We start from the raw sequence: 25,103 nt of genomic DNA, 5'->3' as shown, positions 1-25,103 counted from the left end.
TAGATCTGTGCTACAAAATTAAGCCTCTCTCTTTTTCTCTTTTTTCCTTCTTCTTCTTCTTCTTCTTCTTCTTCTTCTTCTTCTTCTTCTTCTTCTTCTTCTTCTTCTTCTTCTTCTTCTTCTTCTTCTTCTTCTTCTTCTTCTTCCTTTCAACTCTTCTTAACAAAGCTCTTAACTGGTTTATGTTGAAGACAGTGCAAGAGAAGCAGCCACAGTGGCACTTCAGGGTGGGACAGATATGCTGGCTCTGGGATTTGCTGACCTTCCATGAACCACCCATCCTATTTTCTCTTTGATGAAAGCAGAGCAGTGCACTGGCATCTACACTGTGCAGAAGAGGAATCTTAGGGGGGAAAGCCAGCTGTCCAAGGTCATTCTCCTAATACCGAATCTGGACCCTAGCCTTTCATTCTATCCTTCTAATATCTACCTATATGAGTATTGCCTCCATTTTTGTAGTCTCTAAGATAATTATAGTTTTCTCAACATTTGGGAGTAAATAGGAAGAAATGATAAATTTATGCACGTGTGTGTGTGTGTGTGTGTGTGTGTGTGTGTGTGCGTGAGTGCACGTGCACACACCCACACAAGTGTATATGTTAAGGGTTTACTTTATGGGATTGGATAGCCTGAGGTCTCTTTTCTGGAGAAGGCTGTATCTCTCTGATCATCCATTAACTGACTGCTCTTCACCTAGGGGTGGGGCCTAGTGATATTTTCCTCCCTCAACTTTGGCATGTCTACTGGTACAATCACTGTTCCTTTAGGGAGCCATGGTATTGAAATCTCATGGATCTGTTGCTTTGCCATTTTTGGGAGACACCAGACGTCCCAGTCTTCTGGCCCCTGCAATCTCTTAGAATCTTTCTGCCCCCTCTTTCGTGGTATTTCCTAAGCCTTTGGTAGAGTCTGTGTTGTAGCTATATCAGTTAGTTACAGTTAAACTTGTCTACAAGAGTGACCCCATTCCTAAGGAGCATCATTTCTCACAGAACCAACGTACATAGGTACAAGAGACTACTTCTTTTATTTCAAATAGAGACACCTTTGGGGGTTCATTTGTGCTTTGGAGCTTTTGTTGAGATCTATTGCATTGCATATGAATACCTTCATCTGCCCATGTATGCTTCCCCCCCCCCACTCATTTCTTAGGAACACCGTGGAGTAGACCCCTGCACACAAATATCAAAAGCTGTTCCCAAACAGCCAAGTTATGACAACCTTCAATAATCTCTGTTTGATGAATTTTTAAAGTTCCATGGATCTGAGACTAGCTACCCCAAGTGTCTTTCAAATATCTCCTTTTTATTGCTCTTCGGATGATTAATTTGTAGAGACATGTCCCAAGAAGGTAAAGGCAGCCAAGGTTTAGTTTCAGGCTTCAGGCACTGCTAGGTTTGACTACTGATACCTACTTTGCTATAGTCATACATCATCATGAGCCAGGGATACCTAGTGGGCTAGATATCTACTTCCATTTGGCAATGATATAGCGTACACATAGGACACTGTATCAGCTTTTCAGGGAGCCAGCCCTCTGAGTTATTAGAACAGAAGATACAGTATTGCAGATAGATAGAAGATACAACGTTTCAGGTGGATAGAAGATACAATGTTGCAGGTGGATAGAAGATACAATGTTGCAGGTAGAAGATACAATTTGCACATGAACAGAGGACATGGTGCTACAGGTAGACAGAAGATAAAGTGTTGCATGTGGACAGAAGATACACTGTTGCAAGTGGATAGAAGATACAATGTTGTGGGTAGCTAGAAGATACAATGTCATGGGTAGATAGAGGATACAGATATGCATGTGGACAGAAGATACACTGTTGCAGGTGGAGTGGAACAAAACATGAATGATCCTCATAGGTCTGTGTTGTGGCAAGTGGGAACTGGAGATAAGTAACTGGACACTGCCACTTTAAAGACTTGGAAACCATTGTGTCCTTGAGTCTCATATCAGCACATTATTATTTAGAAATAGGATCAAGCTTGAAGCACATATTAACTTTACACACACACACACACACACACACACACACACACACACACACACACACACATACACACACACACACACTGATTCTTATCAGTTGTTTGCAGTAGTCTATAATACATGGCAAAGAAAACCCTCCTTGGCAAGATAAATGGTATACAAACTCATATGACACTGTGGACACTGCCCATGATATCTTGCATATTTGTGGAGGATCTCCCTGAGCACCTGCAGAGGACAGGCTTCATGTTGAGCTGCCTCGTGATGGACTGCCAAGCTGCCACTGGGTAATAGGATGAGTTGCTAGGCAGAATTTCAGCTTTATCTCAGCCTGCCATCACTCATGGACTTAAATCCTGGATTCCCACTGCTGGTAAAGATGAGCTGGAGTACTGTATATTCTATTACCCCATAATATACAATGCATTTTATTTATGTTAGTCATCTTTTATACAGAACTGTCACAGAACACGTCACCACTGATTACAGCCTGGATAGATGAGCTTTGTGGGTGAATTGTGCCCTTTCCCATTGATTATGCCAATAGTACCTGGCCAGAAAGAAAGAAGGATCAATTCAAAGCAATGATAGATAAACTCCAAAAGGTGAAGAGATGACTGGGTGTGGAGACAAGTCTCCAGGAAAAACTGCTTGGTGGTGCCCTTTTTATCTTCCCACTTCTTAGGCCCCCATTTATCTTTTTAGAGCACGCTGTTCCTAACTGATGCGAGTGTTTGTGATCTGCTGTTCCCCACCAGGCCTAGCACCTAGTGCTATCCCCTGTCTGTTTTTCAATCACTCCTATGAGCACTAGCATTTTCTCCTTTAGCTGCTTCAGGGGCAGGGGTGGTTCTTCAGGATCTTTTTTGTAACTTTTTACAATAGTCTTTGGAAGTTCTGGATCTTTACCTCCCCAGCGCTAAAGATTTCTTTACTACTAACACCCACCAAGGCTTTTCTTTGTCAGTCTGTTGGATATTTGAATAGTCCCACATGGTTTAGAAACTACCATGTAAGCCTTACTTAATCCTTAATAAAGCACAGTGGGAACCGTACTAGACTACTCAGGATGGGTGTGGGTGAGGTACCATCAGAACCTTTAAGAGCGTGATGTCTATGGAGAGAATGCAGAAGCCAGAGCAGAGAGTCATGTCACCAGAGCAGGGAGTCATGTCACCAGAGCAGAGAGTCATGTCACCAGAGCAGGGAGTCATGCAAAGGTAGGAAGTGCTGGCTCAGGTACAGAGACCCTGGGAATCCTTGGGTTGTACCCAGTCAGCCCTGGAGGTGTGGTACGGAGATGGAGAATAAGTTGGGGCATATTGATGTTGGGGTTAATCACAGAAGTTCTCCCTACATTCTAGGAAGGAAAGGAATTGAAGATTACAAGCTGCTGTCTGGGCAGCTAATGGGTTTTTCCCCCTAGGAAGGGAGTGGGGACAGCAATAAGAAAGAGGTCTAAATGTGGGCTCAGGCTAGGACAAAGGGGGGTCTGTAGGGACATATTACACAGTTTACCCCTCATCTAATGAGCACCATGAAGTATTACAAAGATGTACGTAGAAGAGCAACAGTAACTCCCTGTTAAAAAATTTATCAGACTGGCTCTGTCAGACAAATTCAAGGTGAAAATGAAAGTGGCAACCCTGAACCTTCTGCTGTGGCGTTAGCAAGGAGCAACCAGCGATCCCAGTGAAGACGGTAGTAGCAGAGGAGAAAAGGGATGATAAATTGACAAAAAGTCATTTAAAAATATACGTCACTGTCAAGCTAAGGTGACATAACACAGTAGATAAAGTGTGTGTCCCTGGAGCATGGGACCAGAGTCTGGAACCTCAGCACTCACGGAAAGCCAGAAGGGCCTGGTAGCCGTTCTATGATCCCAGCCCTCAAGAGACAGAGACAGGGCTTCCTTGGGGGTAATCTGGTTAGCTATACTAACCAAGTCGATGAGCACCGGGTTCAGCAAGAGAATGTGCTTCAATAGGTAAAACAGAAAGCAACTGAGAAAGATTTCCAACATCAACCTCTGACCTCCCCATGCATACATATCCCCATGGTCTTCATGTGTACCTGTGTGCCAAAGGCAACAGTTAAAGTCTGAAGACATTATTTCTCTATGGTTTCCTATTTTATAATGGTACAAGCAACAAATCCAACAATAAGCTGAGATAACAAATGTTCACTTTCTTCTTGTTGAGTTAATTGTCTCCATGTTCCCCTGTACCCCCAGTTCAGGCAGTCCAAGAAAGTACCTTTAATGATGTATCAGAGCCCCCATCACTGATATAGTTTGTGCGTTTTATGCATGTGACATCTGAGGCTTTGTTTGGGAACAGTGGCGGTGACCGCGAGAGTGTCTTTGGAGAGGTATTTAGTTCTCTGTGTGCAGTGGGCAGAGAGACAGCATTGGAGGACTGAATCATAGACATTCCAAAAGGGAGAGGGGGAAGATGGGATCGCCACATGATGGGTGCCACAGGAGAACCTTGAGTGGCTTTGGCAATTCATAACCCACAGCTGCACCATGTAATAAAACCCCGTGAGCCTTCCCATGCACGATGCAAGAAGTTAAACTGTGACCCTGGCTGTAGACTTCTGACATGAGGTATATCATACCCTCAGGTCTCTTTGGCTACTATATAGACCACTCACCTCTCAGAGGGGCAGTGGGGAGAACCATGGAGCATCTACGCAGTTGCATCTGAAATAATACCTCACGCCATGCTTTCTAAAATCAAATTGTGAGAAACAACAAAAAACCAAAAACCAAAACAAAACAAACAAACAAAAAACCCCCATCTATGTCAGGACTAATGTCAGAAAGGATATGTTTCGATTCGAGCCTTGGTTATCCCAGTCTGAAGCACTCTTACAAGATGAATGCATTCACCTTTAAATGGTGCCCCCATGAGCTTTAGACAGAATTCACGAGTAGCATGAATGAAATACTATACAGCAAGTCAAACTTGAAATACTGAGTCACTTTTCATTTCGTTCTATTATTACAGTCATCAGGTGCAAATGTCTGGACTCCGTGCTTCTGCCTATAGGCTTTCTTATTTTAAAGGTGCATCCACATGATTCTATTGGTACCCTTCCGTCCTCACTGTTCAGCTCATCTCTTTTAGCCTCAAACAAGCTCACTGCAGCTGCTTCCTCTAACAGCATCCAAGTCTGACTCTCCCAGTGTGAATAAGCCCTCTCCTGCCCACAGCATGACAGCCCTGGTAGGCTGCCTGCTGAGAACCTGTGAGTGGTCTTCTATCCACTGGGTTTGTATGGAGGTTCTGTTAGTTTCTCTCTCCGTCTTCCCTTCTAATTGGGTCTACTACCCAATGTTGTATATGCAAAAGCGTGTTCATAGTTAGCTATAACTCATTCTGTTTGTGGAATCCATAGTAGTACTAGATGTTTCTTGAACTGGTTGATGGCTTTCTCTAGGGGAAGTTTCCAACCAAAACCAAGGTTAGATCTGTGCAGAAAGTTCATGAATCTCATTGGAAGTCTTTTTTTTTCCTCCTTTTAAAACCTATCCAATTTTTTAATTTCCTCATCCTGAAACAAAAACAGTTAACAGTGTCTTTTTTTTTTTTTTTTTTTTTTACAATGAGTATTACAGAAAAATATATGCATTTAAAAAGGGGTTTTCTTTTCTTGGTTGAGATTTTTTTTGTTGAGTTTCATTTGTTGATTTGGCTCAGGTTGTTCTTTGGCTGCTCTTGTGTCTTTGGAGGCAGAGTCTTACTATGTAGCCTGGCCTGGCCTGGAACTTGCAAAGTAAATCAGGCTGGTATTGAACTCATAGAGAGTCACCTGCTTCTGCTTTTCAAGTGCTGGGATTAGATGCATGTGCCACTATACCCAGCCTTTATTGATCTTTTTATTCTAATTGTCAGCTGGACTTTTTCTATCTAAAATTTGATATCTAAATGGTCAGCTTTAGTAACTTTATTCAGCATTAAGAGGAATGGCCACAATAAATCAGAGATAATTATATATATATATATATATATATATATATATATATATATATATATACAATATATTACATATATATTGTACTGTATATAATTTGAATATACTATGTAATTTTTACTACAAAATACAATACATTATGAGCATAAGGATTACATTGGTAGTTACATTTCCAAGACTTTTAACCATAAGGTTAATTCAAACAGTAAGGAGAAAGAGAGAGAGAGAGAGAGAGAGAGAGAGAGAGAGAGAGAGGTGGGGGAAGAAGTGAAGAAGTGAGGGAGGGAGGGAAGCATGCCCTTGATGTGCTGCTGTCCCAGCACATTCTTAGCTGCTCTTTGGGTAATGTGACACTAGGCCAGGTCACTCAGCAATTTGGGAATCTGGTCCCAAAGCCAGGAGGTGTTGGTGAGCAAAAAATAACTCCCTGTGCTTTTCTGCATCATAAAAGTCCCTCTGAGGCCACTGGCAAATAGTGTGAACCTTTCACTGGAGGATGTTGTTCTACAAGTTTGAGAATTTCAAAGGACAAGCATGAACAGCTCAATAGTGATGTCCGGGGAGGAGTCTGGCCTCTTACCTTTGGCGTCTTGGTGTTGGAATACCATGTGTCATTGTGTTCTCACCAGTGGGCATAGATCAGGCTTCCTCTAACAAGAGGGCTTTGCTTTCCGCCAGGTTAAGTGGGTTTTGAATCTTTGTGGGAGTAACTCTGTGGGGCTTCTACTGCAATTGCTGAATTCCTTTGGGATGCTGGAGTTGAGACCCAGCGAGAAGTGGTAATTTAGGAAACTCCACACCCCACCCCAACCCACAAGGAAGATCTAGAAATTGCCTTTGCAATCCTGAAGTTCTGGTTGGACTGATTAGCTCCCTGTGGGCTGCACAGAGCTTTGCTGTATCTCCAACAATTTCTCCCAACCCAGAGACATAGTGGCTATATCAGTGTTCTAGTGCTCTGAGCAGGACCCTCTACTCCGTATTTCTTGAGCATGGTACCTGCCTGGCTCCTATAGGCAATGACATTTCTGAATTGCCACCTTTACAGAGTCATCCTCAGTTGGTGTCAGTGAAGCTGCTTCTAGATAAAGTGGTGGCATCAGATCAGAGGCTGTGAGAAAGTGCATGGTCATCTCCTTCTGTAAGGTAAGCCTGGAACTCAGACCCGCTGGTAAGGGCACTAAGCACTTACCATACCTCTTAGGGCCTGAAGTTTACATCTGTAAACCCACTAGCTTTCAAAACACAAGCTTGGAAATAAATACTAAATTTATCATGTCTTGGGGAAAAAAAATTCCACAGTCTATAAACACATCCATTAAAGTCAGCCAACTCCTGATACCTATATTGTTGCTTTCAGCCTTTTTGTGTATCCCAGGCTGCCCTCACACTCGCTACGTAGCCAAAGCTGGCCCTAAACTTTTGCTCCTCCTGCCTCCCCTCCCAAGCACTAGAACTGCACGCATGTACTCTGTGCCCGGATTATCCCATGCTGTTTCTTGAAAATGTTTCTGTGTATTTCTAGGCCTGTTAACAGTTTTCCTTGCAGAGCAGGGGGAAGCTTTTAAACACAACACGTGGGCATCATGAAATAAAGACATATATTATTTTTCTGTGGCAGGAATATTTTAAATACCTACTCCAACATAGTTATCAGCATGTCCCAGTTACAAAATTTTGACAAATTTTGACTTTAGATATATATTTCACACACCATTAGAATACATTAGAATACATTATAAATCCCCTGAGGGTAGGGCTCTTCTGCTTTGTTCTACATATTTTACTTATTAGGTAACTGTGTGCACATGCTATGACAAAGATAATAAGGCACTAAATTAGGAATGTGCCTGATTTTAATTTTTCAATTGAATTTCCTTACATATGGGCTATAAGCATATGTATATTTATGCTAGAAATTATTGTGCTTCTTTATTAGACTAGTAAAGTGAATGGAAAAAAAGTATCATTTTGTTATTTATTTAGACTTTAAAAAATCTTCTTAATTGAAGTAATGCTGTTTTGGTTCATTTGATAAAAGTGTGTATCCATAAAATTATTTGTAATAAAGTAGAATGGATATATTGAGGCAGTTTCTTTGTTTGTCCCACAACCTAGGACAGAATATGGAGGTATATCTGATGAACCCAGAAGGAGAGAGAAATGGGAGAAAAGGGAGAAACAGGGAACCGAGGGAGAGAAGGAGGGAGGTTAGGAGCGGAAGGTAAGATAGATGGATTGATGGATTGGTAGGCAGATGCGGGAGTAGGTAGATGGATACATAATCAGATAGATGGATGGATGGGTGGATGGGTGGATGAATGGAAGGATGGAAGATGGATGGGCACATAAAAAGATGAATAAGTAATTTTAGCAGGGGTATGACAGTGGGAATCTATTGCTGGCTTTTCAAGAATGGCAGGTATTTTGAATAGTATTACATAAAACACAATCCCAGCCTAAGTATTTATGTTCAAAAATTGGGGTTTCCAGGATTAGCTAGTTCATACAGCTGTGTGCTAGCCTATTTCTGCTGAATGTATATTATTATCATAAGTGTTTATGTTTGCTTTTATTAACTTTTTTAAAGCTTTCATATCTGAAAAGTATATGTGTGTATAGAAATGTTCTCAAAAAAAGACAACTGTAGATCTTCCATAATCGCTTGAAATCACATAGGAAACAAAAGTCAATAGCTCACCCTTTTCCCAGGGTTAAAGGGCCATGACACCTGCTCACAAGTCATACCATTCAAAAGTTGCAAACACTCATACATGACGTAAGAGTCAATACTAATGAAAGCAGAAAGTTTAGGATGATGGCTCTGACCCTTGGACTGCTTCCCATCCACACATGTGCAAATCTCCTATAGATTTATAAAATATGAAGCCTATTTGTAACCAGGTATGCTCCTGTGCTGATTCTTGATTGTTTTTCATTCCTCAGACAACCAGACTTTGTCTTAGTAACTGCTATTCACTTAGCTGTCAACCCATCAACAGAAGCCAAGGTTTTCCTATTGCCTAGAGACCTTGTTTTTCTCATCCTGTATCCTTAGCTACTTCAATGTCTTTGGTGACTTCTATCCTAAGCATCTACTCAACTGCCTCTCCACCACCGTTTGTTCTCTGCATCCATGTTTCTCATCCATGGTTGGTACCTCTCTTTTTTTTGCTTCCTAAAGCAGGTTCATCTTCATTGGCTGCAGCTTGCTGCTGTCTCTCTACCCTCCTTCATGATGATCCCATGGTGTCAGCTACCCATCACCCCTTTATGGGAGAAATCTAAGATAAATCATCTCCAACCCAGCTCACCACTCCACTTTATTTGTGCTTTTGTCTATTTTCAACATGGCAGAGGTAACAACAGATCCAAGACTATCCCTCCGTGGCTGAGGGTTGCTTGAAAGGTGGTGGCACCTGGCTCTTTGCTTGACTTTCTCTTCTGTCCCTCATTTTCATAGCCCCACTGCTAGGGACCTGTCCATGTAGAACAGTTGGCACTGCAACTCGATATATCACAGCAGATCTGTAGCTTGACGAATGCTCAAAGCTCCAGGCTGACTCTCACATGGCTGATTTGTGCGTGCTGGTGATTCTTCTGCTTCTGGGCTCCAAAAGGCCCCAAATGATGCTGAAGTAGTTACTTTTCCAGCCCTGTGACAAAAGACCTGACAGATCTTTTCTTGAAGAAGAACATACTTTATTATAGGTTTCAGGAATTTCCTGTTTTCTTGGTGGGAAGGGCATAAGAAACATCTTGGCAGCAATTGCTTATAGTGGAGGCTTTTCAGAACAGGAAGTAGGAAGGGAATGGTAACATCAGCTGGACCATTACTGTCATCCTCAAACCTCTAGTGGCCTATATCTGGCAGCTAGTGCCTGTCCCCTAAAGGCTCCACAGCTCAAGAACAGTGCCAAAAGTTAGGAAAACAGGTTCAAATTATGAGACTGTGGGTAGAAGGATATGTCTTAGATTCAAACCCTAACATATGCCTACAGTTTTTAAGACCTAGAAATTGAGGTCTTTGGTGGGTTTTGTAAAATGCTAATGCTTTCTGAGGCTAATCTTCCTCTGTATTGAATTTATTTATATTCACAGGTATGGTTAACGGGCTAACAATAGGCAGTTGATAAATAAAACTGAAGTCTTTGACTTGCATTTGTTGAGCGGTTTGTTTTGCTCTGTAACCCATACTGGCCTTGAACTCACAGCAGTCTTCCTGAGCCTCACCTACTGCAGTGATTGACATAAGATGCCATGGCCACCATAAATACATTTTTAAAGTGTTATATGATTTTAGGGCATTACTTAGCAACCTGAGTTTTCAAGCCAACCTTTTCTCCATGGTAAACAGGTTTCACAGAGGCAATAAGGAACATGGTTTTTGAGCAAAATATTCCTGTGTATAATGACAGATTCTGTACTCAATAGCTATGAGGTGGTTGCTCATAAAACATTTCTTGGAGAACTTGCACCTGGAAAGTGGGGTTATGGCTGATAGTCTCCTCACATGAATTTGGTGAGGACTGAAGGAAACCTGCCTAAATGCCTAGCCCATCACAGGCACTAAGATATCTTTAATTATATATTTTAAAACAAGCAGACATTATACCATTGGTTCTATGTGAAGGCTTCATTGGCGTACTTTGAGCTTAAATTTCTTTATTGTAACCCATAATGGAAGGAGTAGCTCCCTATTGGTTTGGAAGAACTGATTTGTGAACTACATAAAATGACATTTTTAATCATGTTTTAAAATCTTCATTAATATCTGGTCTGATTCTATAGCTAAGGCCAACTTGGAATTTATTAGGCATGACCTGAGCTCATTGAAATCCTCTTGCCTCAAGCTTCCCTGGTAGTCAGGGTTACAGATATGAGCCACCACACCATGCAACTTTTAACTTTATACATATATACACACATACATACATATATGTATGTATGTATGTATGAATGTATGTATAAAATGTCTATTTTGCCAGCATCTATGTCTATACACCACATGTATGACTGGTGACCACGAAGGCCAGAAAAGAATGTTGGGTCACTTAGAACTGGTATTACAGATGCTTGAGGGCCACCATGTAGATACTGGGAATTAAATCCAGGTCCTCTGGAAGAATAGTCAACAAGCTCTTAACCATTGAGTCAGCCCCCTACATTTTTTAAAAGACCACAGTTTTCTTGCTTGACATGTCCCTTGACCAAAATATAGACTTCACGATTGGAAACCAGATTGAAATGAAACTCTTCTAATGAGAAAGTCTGTCTGAAGAAGAAAGCCAGAGAGAACTGTCTGGAGGCATTCACGGTGTCACTAGCCATGGGCATGTGTCTATTCATTCCCTTGGCTTTTGGCTGTGTGCATTGCACAAGTTAAGTACCTGTGTAAGTAAACTGAGCTGGTGGCAATCAGAGGCTTAAAGATTGGGTCTATTTTTCCACCCTGAGATATACTGAAAATCACAGACATCATGGAGCTACAGCTGACAAAACCCACTATCTTGTTATTCAAATAACTTTAAACACATTGTTACTGGCTGATAAACACCGCAGGTGATTAGATTGCAGGCCACCTATCTGGGTGGCATTTCAGACAGCAGGCTGCACACGGTCTCCCTTCTAGGAAGGACATCTATGAAAGAGTTAGCAGGACTTGAGCTCTGCAAGTTGTCATTATTGTTAAGCATTATTTTCATGATTAAGAACAATGCCCCCTCTGCCTGAGGCTTCAGAGAAGGTGTCTTTAAATTTTTGGCCAGTCCTCACTCCTTTGTGAATTTTCTCTCTTCTTTCTTTTTTTAGAAGCCAATGTGACTTCTAAAACATGCGGAACCAGGGATGAAGGGGAAGGCTTGTTAAGGGAGATGGTTTGCTGAGTCAGCATGATAAGAGGAATCAAGCACAGCTCTCTCCTTGTTATGACCTTGTCCTCATGCCTTTCCTTGTGCTAAGTCTCCTTGTTGATGTCCTTGCATCTCAGGGCAAGGTAATGCACTGAGAGGCCCCTGCTCTAAAGTTCAGTGGTTCTAAATGATGGGATCTTCGCTGAGGATTTTGCGAAAAGGAAGAGAAATTGGTTTAGATCAGAGAAGAATTATGTAATAATCAAAATTGGGTCCAGAACATCTATGCTAACCTAATCATGACTAGGGAACATTGGCTCTATAGCCAAAGGCATTCGGCCTGAGTCATGTCTGACCTAAGAGAAGAGAGAAATTGAGGTCAGTGATGGATAGAAGAGATTGCATGTCTATACATAACGAAACTGGGGCCAGTAACCAGGGCCTCTGGTGAAGTTTCCCACAGACATTTGGACTTTTGCTGTTCAGTGAAGTACTCATTACCATGTCATGGAATCCCAGTATATCTCCCCAAAGTCAGATAAAGGTAGTCAAAGTGTTGAGTGGTTTCAGCTCCAGACAGTGCTACAGTGCCCAAGAAGACATCAGGGAGTGAACAACTGTCGTCACATAATTATTGGTTTTTAAGTCACAGTAAAGCCTATGACATGGGGTGTCAGAAAGAGAAAGGAAGAAATGGGCCTTGTGGTGGTTTGAGTATGCTTGACCCATGGAAAGTGGCACTATTAGGAGGTATAGCCTTGCTGGAGGAAGTGGGTGGGCTTTGAGACTCTCCTCCTGGCTGGCTGCAGAAGAGACAGTCTTCTGACTGCTTCAGATCAAGATGTAGAACTCCTGGCTCCTTGTCCAGCACTGTGTCTGCCTGGACACTACCATGCTTCTGCCTTGATGATAATGGACTGAACCTCTGAGTCTGTGAGCCAGCCCCAATTAAATGCTGTTTTTTATAGGAGTTGCCTTGGTCATGGTGCCTGCTCACAGCAATGAGAACCTAAGTAAGGCAGGCTCAGAGGTAGAGAGTACTTGCTGCTATAGCAATGAACCCAGGTTCAGTTCCAAGTACCCACATGATGACACACAACCATTTGTAACTCCAGTTCCAGGGGTCTGATGTCTCTTTCTGGATACAAGCACACACATAGACACACACACACACACATACACACACACAGTTTTAATACTCACATGTAGGCAAACATTCATACACATAAAATAAAAATAAATCTTAAGTAGGGTTAAGAGGCAGGTAAAGTTTCCACCCTTTACCTGAACATGTTTCTCAATTCCCCTCCCACAGAATGCCCTCAACACACATATCTCCCTCATACGACTGTGGCTTCCTGAGTGGCTGGCTCGTAGAAGTCATTAGCTTTATCCTTGCGGTAAGTTGTGAACATATTGAGGGATACTGAGACAGACAGACATGGTACTAGCCTAATCCTAGCCACTGGGCTCTGTCATCTTGGGTTCACCTGGCTGTGGTCCTTGGTGAACCCAGGTTTGCTGAATGAAGAGATCACAGGCCAGCAGGCTTGCCTTGTGAGATTTGTGACAGAGATAGCTCCTCTTTACTACGACACTCTATTTTTACCTCCACTGACCTGAGAGACTTCCAGTTTGTGTTTCTATTGCTGGCGACATAAAAGGTTATATCAGTAGCAAGGAAAGGCGAAGAGGAAGTGGTGATTCACAGTACTCTGTCAGTGAGTGAGTATAAAGCTGTCTTCACACAGCCTGGCACCCAGAGTTCAGCCACACAGTCCAGAGGCCAGCTCAGAAGCCACAGTGTGGGAACAGTATCCAAAGCTTCTCAGGATAGGGGTGTACCCCATTATACAGGGGCCAAGGCACAATGCTTACTCTGCCTTCTAATTGTCTAAGCCACTGTTTCATGCTTCCCATGGGCATTTAATTTATGCAATGTAACTATGGGGATTAAACCCAGGGCCTTGTTCATGTTAGGGGGTACCCTTCTGTGAAGACTTAATGAGTCACTTGAATAATGGAACAACAAAAGCTGAGGAGACCCAGCTCTTCCTGTCGTTCTCACAGGCATGGAGCATGTTCTGGTACCCCCCACCCCCTTGCAGCTGCTCTGTCTGTGATGTCTTCCACCCATGCAGTCACCCTTCTCTTTTCTCCCCATGACAGACATCTCCCATCTGCCTTACCCATCTCCCAGGGAGGCCTATCCTTTCTTACTGGTTCCGTGCTCAGGGTAGCAAAGTCCGTGGGCCACAGCAACAGGGAAACTGGGCTTTTTGGTTTCTATCTGGCTCTTCCCACCAAGGAGGCTCAGGAACAGATTGGAGAGAAAGAGCCCAATGCAAACAAGGTACACAGTTGAGATCGTGCATCTTGTCTGTACAGCCTTGTTCCCCAGGGTCCATGCTCTCCACACTTGAAGACTCTGAGGCCTGTGTTTCCTCTCCCAGATTTTCATCTTTCTTCTGTCCCATCTCACTAGTGTTCCCTCCACTGATTAGTTTTAAGGTTTTTCTCTTATTCTCTCTTCCAGCTCTAATGTTCCGTCCCTTCTCCTCACCCTGTGTTTTACTAGTTGCTTAGAAACTTCAAGTAAGCCAGACTTGGTAAGAAGGAGGACGTTTAAAATTATCATTGCTGTTACAATAGGAAGCAAATGACTTTTCAAATAATAAAGGCATGTGTGTGTGTGCATGCATGTGCGTGTGCGTGTGCATGTGTGTGTGTGTGTGTGTGTGGTGTGTGTGTGTGTGTGTGTGTGTGTGTGTGTGTGTGAGAGAGAGAGAGAGAGAGAGAGAGAGAGAGAGAGAGAGAGAGAGCAAGAGGGAGAGAGGGAGAGGGAGAGGGAGAGGGAGAGGGAGAGGGAGGGAGGGAGAGGAAGAGGGAGAGGGAGAGGGAGAGGGAGGGAGGGAGAGGGAGAGGGAGAGGGAGAGAGGGAGAGGGAGAGGGAGAGAATCCGTACTTATGTGAGCTTGTGTGTATTTGAAACAAAGCCTCGTTCTATTGGTCAGTTGAGCCTGGAGCTCAGTATGAGACCCATGCTGTCCTCAGTATGTGTCCCAGGCTGTCCTCGGTATGAGACCAGGGCTGTCCTCCCCAAATGCCTTGAATGCTGAAGTGAGACTGGGATGAACCACCACATCTGACTTAAGGTTTTGTTTTGTTTAGTTTTTCTTAGTGAGTCATTGAAATCATTGCATTCCCTATGGAAAACTGGAAATATCCACTTCCTGTACACTTTTTAAAATTAAAATATTACACGACAGTTCATTAAGTGTATTTAGAAGAGAAACTAAAATGAGAAAACCAAGCTAAATTAAACTAAATTTTTCACAAGACCTATTGGCTAATTTCAATGGTTCCCAGTACAATCGGTTGCTTTCCAGTTTTAGTCTGCCCACTTCTACACAGCCCTATAGTCTAAAAGGGAGGATCCCTGACCAAGGAAAGCCTTTGGGACACAGTCTGCCTGTGCACATGCTCCATGGAGCAGCCCTGTAAGAACTCAGTGCTTGCTGGTGACACTGAAGTGAGCACTTGGGGCTTTCCTGGAGAGAGGTGTGTGCTACACATATCACTCCTTGTCCACACTGGGAAGTAGTACACGTAGGGCAAGGAGTTAGAGCACAGAAAATGTGTTACTCCAGAGTTCCAGTCACCCCTCCTTCCCTTGTCACTTTTCAGCTTCTTTCCTTTCTTCTCTCCCTCTCTCCCTCCCCTTCCTCTCCTCCTCTCCTCCCTCTTCTCTTCCTCCCCTCCCCTTCCTCTCCTCCCCCTCCTCTCTCTCCTTTTCCTCCTCCTTCTCCTCTTCCCTTGTTCCCCTCCCCTCCTTCCTCTATTCTTCCTCCTTCCTCTTCTCTTCCTTCTTCCTCTCCTCTCCTTTCCCTCCCTCTTATCCCCATTCTTTCCCTCCCCTCCTTCCTTTCCACTTTCTCTTTTCTCTCCTCCCCTTCCTTCCTCTCCTTTTCCTTCTTTTCCCCTCCCCCTCCTTTCTCTCCTCTTCTTACTTCCTCTCCTCCCCCTCCATCTTCCCCTCCTCCCCTCTATCTTTAATTTCTTACTGTCTCCTCTTTGCTCTTTCTCCTTTTCCCTCTCCCCTCATTCCCTCCTCCTTTTTCCTTTTCTTTTCTACCCCTTTCTCCTTTCCCATTTTCCTTTTCTCCTCTTCCAGTCTGCCTTCTTTTCCCCTCCCTTCCATCCTTCTTTCCTCTCCCTCCCTTCCTTATTGCATTGCTGGGAATCAAACCCAGGACCTTGGACATACAAGGCAAACCTTCTTCCATACACTAGATCCTCAACCAACTGCCAACTAATTCTTCATAGCAGCAGAAGTGGGCCATCTATACAGCCCATACCCCCCAAGCTTTACTTTCCAGAGTATTTGTAGAGATAGAGGGAGGCTGTTAATCACTTAGCACCCTAACAACTATCTGAAGTGTTGCTTCGAGAACAGAGAACCGAGAGAGCATGAGAAGTGTGCTGATGTGGCTGTTGTCTTGTCAACAGAAGGCTTTGTCATGGTGGAGCTTGAGAGTCAAGACAGCTGGGCAGCTGCATACATACATACATCGGATGGAGTGAAGGCTGCAAAGCAAGGTGCCTACTCCCTGAAGCCTCTGTACTGCCTTAAAAGCAGGGCAGGTCTGAGCTGTAAACCTTAATTTCATAGCCTAGCCAACTACATAACAGCTGAGAGGAAGAATAGACCCATCAGGGTGTTTAGTCAGGGTTTTCTGTACCTGACAAGTATTAAGATATCTCACAGTGTGGTTATGATTAAGTCTGTACCAAAATACCAGCTTTGGATATTGCTCATATAGAGAAAAGATCTATCTTGTTAAAATAGTTTTTATTACATTGTTTTAAACATATTTTTATTATTGTTGTAGTTGTTTTAGATAGTTGGCATTGCTGGGAGAACTGAAAAGAAACTCATCCACATCACCCTATTTGGCTATTTGAAGTTCTGCTTTATGATCCTGTGTAGCTGTTTCTCTAAAACTGAAATTGTTCATCACTTGCGCACACAACACATAGTTACTTAAAGTTAGAAACTAAGGGTATATCTAAGATGTTTCTGTTATTTTGCTTCCTGGCTTCTATGATTGAACTTTCAAGGTGTTGTTTGGTGCGGCAGACCCAGTGACTAAAGTAGTCATACAAATCCAGAAACAATTCTGGACGTCCACAAGTTTGTATGTGGGAAATGCCAACTGTTGCAGGGAAAGAAAGCACTTGTGAGAGGTGGAACTTCTGTTTTCACTTTTTTGAGCAAGGAAGAATTGTTATGTTAGTGTACGGTGGGTGCATTAGGGAGTCAGTTTCAGGACATGGGTCTATTAGGAAGCCAGGGTTAGGACATAGGTGTACTAGGAAGCCAGGCTTAGGACAAGCTCTTTCCAGACTGTTCTTTCTCTCCTGGACCTTAGTGTTTCTTCCCAGCAATGGCTTGGGGTAAACTTGGGGGAGGGACTTAATGGTCTTGAGGCTGCTTGTTCAGCTGTATCCATGAAGGAGACACAACAGATCTCAGAAACCCTTCAGTGGAACTGATAATAGTAATAATATTACTATTATTAATAGTGATTATTAATAGTAATATTAATTTTTATTTAATATTAATTATTAATAATAATTACTATTATTAATAGTAATTATTAATAGTAATAAAAGTAATAATAACCTTACTCTCTGTCTCCTGACTCATATATAACACATTATATAAAAGTCTAATGTGTTTATTAATCATCTATGACCACTTTAAAATACTTAACAGAGTCCCTATTCCACCAGTGGGGCTGAGGATTGTTTTGAATCTGTATCTTGACAAGATACCAACTTCCCTGGACAAACCTGCAGAGTGTTAAGTGTCTATGTCCCATCTTCTGATCCTTCTAGCAAATGATGTCTGCCTTAACTTTGTAGGATGCTTTTAAATCCATCCAAAATGGCATTATCTCCTCAGTCTTAACAATGGAAGAGCAAAAATTACAGGTCGTGAGGCTCAGCTAATTCCATACTTGAGAATATTTACAGGTGTGATTATGTGTATCCTATTTTAGTAAAATAAAATATGCTTTTGTGGTTTTGGCTGGCTATGAGTATAAAGCAACTTAGGCATTGATCCACTTTTCAATTTATCCATCCATTCATCCATTCATCCATCCATCCATCCATCCATCCATCCGTCATTTCAGGAAGTACCCCATCTCTGCACAAGACATTGCTCTTCTTGCTGGGCAGACAGCCACGAAAGAAAGGACAGTTCCCAGGTTTTATAGTGCTTATAATTTAATGGGACACATACACAGATAATCTGTAAACTAGAAAAACTCTAGATTCTATGAAAACCTACCAGAGTAGCACCTCATATGTATATGGGGTTACACTTCAGGAGCTGTCACATTTGATCTGGGAACTGAACATAGGTAGATAAAGATATATACAGATGGGGTGATGGGGTGACCTCCTTCACTCAGAGATGCTAAGAGGTAAAGCTGAGCATTGCTCCAGTCGAACAGACAAGGAAATGAATGAGATCTGCCTCCCTGATTCTAACCAGCTATCTCAGCAATGAAAAGTAGTCACATTAGCACAGTAGCTTCGTTTTAGCTGACACCCAGCCTCACCATCAGACCTTAAACACCCCTTAGTCCATATATTCAGTTCCTCGGCTGACTGAGTAGTTATGCCAGACAATGTGATGGGCTCAGTACTCAGGGCTCTGCCTGTGGTGTCATTTGTTTGGTGTCATGGGGTTACAAATGCCGAACACAACATCAGCAGAAGAACAGCTGCTGGGTAGAGGTACTGAGGAGGTTTGGGTAAGGAACAGTGCTGCAGCTTGCACACAAAGGTTTTCCCCATGGGAGCCACCAGGAAAGTTGGCCTTAGCCCTCCCCTTTCTCCTGTTAGGCTCTGGTGGGAAGACAGAGAGGTTTACTAGTTCTACCTGGAAAGTGACCCTAATGCCCTAGGTCTGAGCAGCAAAATATAACTTTTTCTTTGCCTCAGAACTCCAGCCAATGAACCCTCTTGCAATTCTTGCTAAGATCTAGGTGTATGTTATCTGAAAGAGGTAGACATATTCTTAACTAGAATTTCCTGAAAATTCCAGGATATGTGGTTGTTAGAGTAGTAGCTGTCAAACTTGTTTATAGTAACATTCATACCTTGACTGTGAATGCAAGTTTTTAATGATAGTTAGATCTTGTTTTTACCGATCGCTCAGCCTTGGGCCTGCAGGGTAACTCCAAGAAGGTTTCTTCACCTCTCTAAGCCCTTGTTACTTTATCTGGAAATGGGGATAAAAATATTATCATTTGAGTGGTTATTTGGCTGATTCATAGAAAAAATAACATACTATGAAGGTTTAGGATAATACATGACAAAATAAATATAAATAATAATATAATTATTTGAACTCTAGCTGTCAAGCATGACATGTGGGTAACAGGTCAGCTCTGCAATGGGTTTTATCCCCCCCCCGGAAGTTATTGACATTTCAGGCACCCGTCATGGCCCAGTCTGTAACTGTGTTTCTGTTCTCCATCCAGCCATTTATCAGACGGGATTCCCAAGCTCACTGATTAGGCTGCCTTGCAGGCGCCAACCTGTAAAAGAACTTGACTTGGTCACTATTGAGGAAATATTTGTAAAACAGTCCAGCCAATAAGTAACATACCATAGGGCTTTGAATCACTTAAAAAAAAAGAGAGAGAGAGGGAGAGAGAGCTTGCCCAGGGTTAAAAATAAAAGCAATTCTGGACACACAATGTTAACTGCATTCGGTTTAGTATTTGGAGAAAGAAATCCCTGCTCTGAACAGAGCAGAGATAAGCGCCTTGACTTGCAATAGATTAAGAGGCCCACAACGGTGAGAACAAGCCGGTCTAAGGCGCACCCTGAGTGCCACCACATTTAGATGTAAGATTAACGGCTGCCGAATGGCGCAGGGGCTGTTTGTTTTATGAAACAATCGCTAATGACATTAAACAGACGGAGGCCCTTCCAACGTGATTGTTCATTTGTGATAAACTGAGAGAAGCCCACGAGAGATTGGAAGAGAACGCTCAGAAGTGCTCCGTTTGGAGACCTTCACAGTGCTCTACTGGAGGGGGCAATTGACAGGGAGGAATGGGAATCTAATTCAGAGCCCATTTGAACTGAGAGACGAGGTCTGTAGCCACGGGCCCTTGTAAGTTTGCTTGCCTTATGTTTCCATTGAGGTTTGAGCCACCATGAATTCATAACCAGTTATCCAAGGAAGCTTCTTCTGTCTCCCCTTATTCACTTATTTTAAACGCTGTGCATTTGTGCTTGTCTCTGAGTCTGGGCTGTCTTCGGTGGATAGTAAGCATTATCTGTGGTAAAGAATGCTGTCTGTTAGTCCAATTAGACATTAGACGTGTACTTTTTAATGCATTTGAAGCCTGATTTGATTTGGGGCCAGTCATTTAAAATTAAGAGAGCAGAACGCTGCACCAAGCTGCGGAGATATCCGTGGCTCTGAAGTCTTAATTGCAAATTCAGATAAGGATTACACAGGACTGTATCTCCCTAAACCACAGGTATTTGCTAATAGCTGAGAGGGAAAGGTTGGGATTCTGTATTTACTAATTCATGCTTCTGCCACTGCATTTTTATTGAGCTTTAATATTTTGCATGGAGTCGGCACCATTTGGACCAGCACTGATGGTGTGGGGGTAAAATTTCAAACAAGCCCCCCCCCTCGTTTCTATTATCTCGGTCTAGATAAAAATTGAAACGGTGGTTTATTATTATTTTTTTTAAATTGTCAAAGGCCACGTTGCAGCATGAAGCTTTTGTTTTATACACAAAGAAATATATTAATGAAAAGTATTTTAAGTGCTTATTATTGAGATGGTTTGTTTTGAAACACAAGCATTGCATAGCAGTTCACACTCCATTGTGCTCCTTGAAAGACACCCTAAGTAGGGGTTGTCAGGCTCCCTTCAGAAAGCAGAGTTGGTGCTGGGGAATGGAGCCATTTAGAGTGTCATTCAAGCAGGACTAATCTAGAGTAGATATCTTATAAATAACCAGGAACGGAAAGAAAACAAATCGCCCCCCCCCCCACCAGAGCAGAGAGGAGGCGTGCAGTGAAGAAGGCAATGTGGATAATAAAGATTTACAGTTCGAATTAGTGAATTGTTCTGAGCAGGGAGCACCTGGAAAAGTTGCAGTCGGATCACGGGGAGGCTGTTGAGAATACCATGATACCTGCAGCACCATCTAGTCCCTCAGCTTTGGAGCTCCCCCAAACCTCCCTTACCTTGACTTTTAAAGGAGCTGAAAGGAAATCTCCCTCTGGGCTCCAGGAAGGTTTAGCTACTCCCATTCTGAGAGCCCTATGTGTTCAAGAAGGGAAGAACCTAATTTTATTGATGTCTTGGAAGTCTTAGTTCTTGTTGAATTTAATGGGCTTCCATGTGGTGGTCTCAGGAGGGTGCTAGGAATGTCTCCTTAAACTCATTCTTTCTCTTCTCCCGGTCACTCTCTTAACTCTAAGACCTAGTTTTTCCTGGGCTTTTGAAGCTGAGTATTGGCCAGCTAACATAGCATTCTCTTATCCTAGAGCACAGAGAGAAGAGACTATTTGTGCATCAGTTGTGAGAGCCATGGGGGAAGAGATGGACTTCACTGGAAGCCTTAGCCTTCCATTTTATTACACGGATGTCCCCACTGCCTGTGCGCCAGCTAGAGAAGATGCTATCTAAATTCATTTTTCCAGATGAGAAAATTAAAGTGTGCAAGCTTTCCTCCCCTCTGGCAGCAGGAAGATGTACCTCTCTGAGATACATCAGAGCCCTGGAGATTCTCACTACCTGGAGAGCCAGAGCACTTCAGAACCCTGGGCAAAGTCAGCTTAGGTTCACTGTTACCTGCAACCAGCCAGGGTTGGGCAGCAATTCCAGATTGTTACTGGGTGTCATGTTTAACTAGAATTCTTAGAATCTGCAGGTGCGAGCAGCCTCTGACATAGGAAGGTAGAAATGCCTTTGACTATTGTAAACTCCAATAAACACACCTTAGCAGGAAAATGCACAGATTCCTTGTCTGTCACCCATTATTATACCAAAGAGGGAAGTTTCAGTTCTAGGAACATCTGTGAAGTGTCATCACCAACCAAGTTCCTGACAGTTTTAGGACCTGAAGATAGTGTGGCAGGGATTGGAAACATGTGAAGAATTGAAAAACATTCTTCTCTGACCTGTGGGGATTGGCTGAGGTAAATCTAAATAAAGGGAATTTCAAGGTCTCCAACAACTATAGGCTGGTCAAGATGATAGAGCGTATACATCTGTGTATATGATTAATAATAAGGATATGACATTCTATATCAAAGTTTTGTGGTAGATAAGCTAACCACACTGCATCCATAATCTTAGCCATTAGGGAAGCTGAGGTAGAGCTTTCTTGAAGAGCTCAGTTAGGCAACATAGTGGTGCCCTGTCTGATAAAACAAAGGGCACTAAAACAAAGTGCAGGATACACCTTAGATAATTCATTGTCTGGCATTCAACAAAGTGTTCTTTTGCAAAAGTAAACATGCAGCACCTGATCATTGAGGCTCTGAAACCTAGGACTCTGGTCTGGGTATGAAGAAGATTAAACATGACTTAAATTCTCAGATTAATTTCATCCTTGAAGGTGAGCTAATGCAACAGCCAGTAAGGATGGCGATTTAGAACACACTACCACTCGTTCACTGCTGTGCTATTTAGAAAACAGCAGTTTCATTAAGAGTATTTTTGTGGGAACCAGAGGGAGTAGACATCTGCAGTGAAATCATATTTGCCAGACATGACAAGGCAGATCGTGACAGGGCTCATGCACACATGAACTCATAGTGGCTGTGACCGCATGCATGAGACCTGCACAAGATCAACTCTGCCAAAATCCCAGCATGGATTGGACAGGAACTCATCAAGTTTCATCCCTGGCTCAGGAGCTACTGGCAAATGATAGCTTCTGAGGAGGGGGAATCTGTTGTCTTTAGGGATGTGGCCCTTAAGAGATGACCCATGTACCCATATTCCAAGAAATGTCCCTAAACCCATGCAAGCAAAGTCAGCACTGAGTGGCATCTGCAGGTTTTCTTTTGTTTATATTATATCACATGCATGTATTCATATTAAATATTTTTATGAAGAGAAGGAAGATGCAGGAATTGGATGGGGGGAGATTTGTCCAAAAGATAGCATGCTTGCATTGAATTATCAAACTGTAATAAAATGAGTATAAAAATCAGAATATCTTAATATAGTTAAAGCAGATGAATGAGCTATGGCCAAGGATGGGCTTGGCATTCACAGCATCCTCTGTTGCTCTGTAAGAATGTGTGGAGCACGGTTGAAAGGTACCACACAGAGGCGGAGGCTCTCCTATCTTTCTTCTCTATATTTGGTTGCAATCTGCCTCTTTTGAGGAGATTCAGTTACATGTTAGTGAATTTGGTGTCGCTCAGTCATCTTGAAATATCTGCTGGATGGATGGATGGGCACATTTCCATCTGTGTAGTCGGTTCTCAATTATCCATTCTAATGGAGTTGAAACAGGAGAGGCACATTTGAGAAGGAAATCTACAAATCACTGACAGAGTCTTCGTGATCAAACTTCCTCAGCAGCTCTCACCAACTCTAACACAGAGTGACAAAAAAGGGCTGCATGGGAGTTCTTTCTCTCTGGCCTTTGGTGGTGAGGAATGCTATTTATGGGTTGGATGTGTGTGAAAACAGGGGTGGGGTGGGGGAGGGGCATCCCAAAGATTTTCTCAGAATATCACAACAAGGTTTCAGGGCTAACTCGCTGTTAGAGGAAGAAATTCAGAGGCCAGTGCTTGGCAGGCTTGTTGTTGTGTTGAAGGAGTTGCTAGTGAACTTAAACCAAGCAAGGAGGAGGAAAGATGTTCTCAGGCGCCTGCTGTTAACTTCACAATGAAATGGAAATAACACAATCTGGGGAAGGCAGGAGGCGCTGGACCAGACTCTGGAGTCAAACTTTCTCTTTTCTTCTGTAAGACTGAATTCTTAGAGAGGACTGACTTGTGTGAGGTGTGCGGAGTGGGGGTGGGGTGGCTGTTGTTCCCTGGAGCCTAGGCCTCTGGAAGAAGGCGTGGGTGGAGTCGAGGTCATATTTCTTCTTAATGCCTCTAGGCTATTGAAAGGTTCCCCCCTGTCCCCCCAACCCACCCCCTTCTCCTTTAAATCATCTAGCTACAGCCCTTACTTTTGAAGTGCCGATCATTTAGAACGAAGAAAAAAGCAGAGTATGCATGGTTTTGACTAAAGGCCTGGCAGCAACGTTGTAAGCTAGCCGGTGGCAAATGTAGGTGCTACCATCCTGAAAGGCAGGAACAGGAGGAGACTGTGCCCCAGAAGCCCTGGCTTTCTGCCACATGCAAAATTACTGGTGATTGTCTAGCCCTGCTTCGAGTAAATGATGACAGTATGTGCACACCTGTCCTCCAGCCCCACCCCTAACCCTCTATGATGCTTAAATGCTTCATTTCTTACAGTCTGATCTGAGACTGAACTCATGAACTCATAGTGGCTGTGACCGCATGCATGAGACCTGCACAAGATCAACTCTGCTGCCTCCAAGTAATTGTTTTCAACTGGAAAAATCATGAAAGTGCTTAGTTTATTTTAAATTTACAGTACTGTATGCTTTGCTCAAGAACTAGATGAATGTAAGAAAACGTACATACTTTTTTGTATTTGTAAAACTGTTATAAAATATGCAGAAAACCCAATTGCACCCGTGGGGTTAATTTTTTAGGAAAGGAACATAACCCATCGATTTATGCTATTATTATATGCCAATTAAAAATAATATAAAAGCAGAGCATGCTGCTCCCACTTTCAATCCCGGTACTCAGGAGGCTGAGGCAAGAGGAGGGCTGCGAGTTCAAGGACAGCCAGAGTTACACAGTGAGAGCCAGCCTGAACCAAAGAGACCCTAGCGGAAAAATACAAAAAGTAAAATGTGATGGAAGCCATTTTTAAAGCAGAGGATAGACTTGGTACAATCAGCTAGTTGGAAATCTTATTGATTATTTTCCTGTCCCTCTTTTTGTAAGGAAGGAAGGTGTCAATGACATAATTAATGTGGGGTTTTAAGATGACCTTTTGGTTGCATCACAGAAGATGAGGGCAGAAAGAATGTCAGGGCCTGAAGATAAGGAGGAGAGCTGTGGAACACTGTCTTCCGGACATATATAGTCGCTGTACTCATAAGCTGTG

At 42.8% G+C, this 25,103-nt stretch overlaps 1 protein-coding gene across 1 annotated transcript in view; it reads left to right on the top strand.

Annotated features, from left to right (window-relative positions):
* Positions 1-25,103, top strand: part of ESRRG (estrogen related receptor gamma) — a 514,466-nt gene that overhangs the window by 248,382 nt on the left and 240,981 nt on the right. The window contains exon 3 of the mRNA XM_080942069.1: positions 7,029-7,126. The gene's annotated coding sequence lies outside the window, so the exon portion shown is untranslated. The remainder of the gene's footprint in view (positions 1-7,028; positions 7,127-25,103) is intronic.

This window comes from Micromys minutus, assembly GCF_963924665.1.
Source record: "Micromys minutus genome assembly, chromosome: 1".
In the NCBI taxonomy this organism is placed as follows: Eukaryota; Metazoa; Chordata; class Mammalia; order Rodentia; family Muridae; genus Micromys; species Micromys minutus.
The sequence above is the reverse complement of the archived record's forward strand: the minus strand, read 5'-3'. Positions and strand labels throughout refer to the sequence as shown.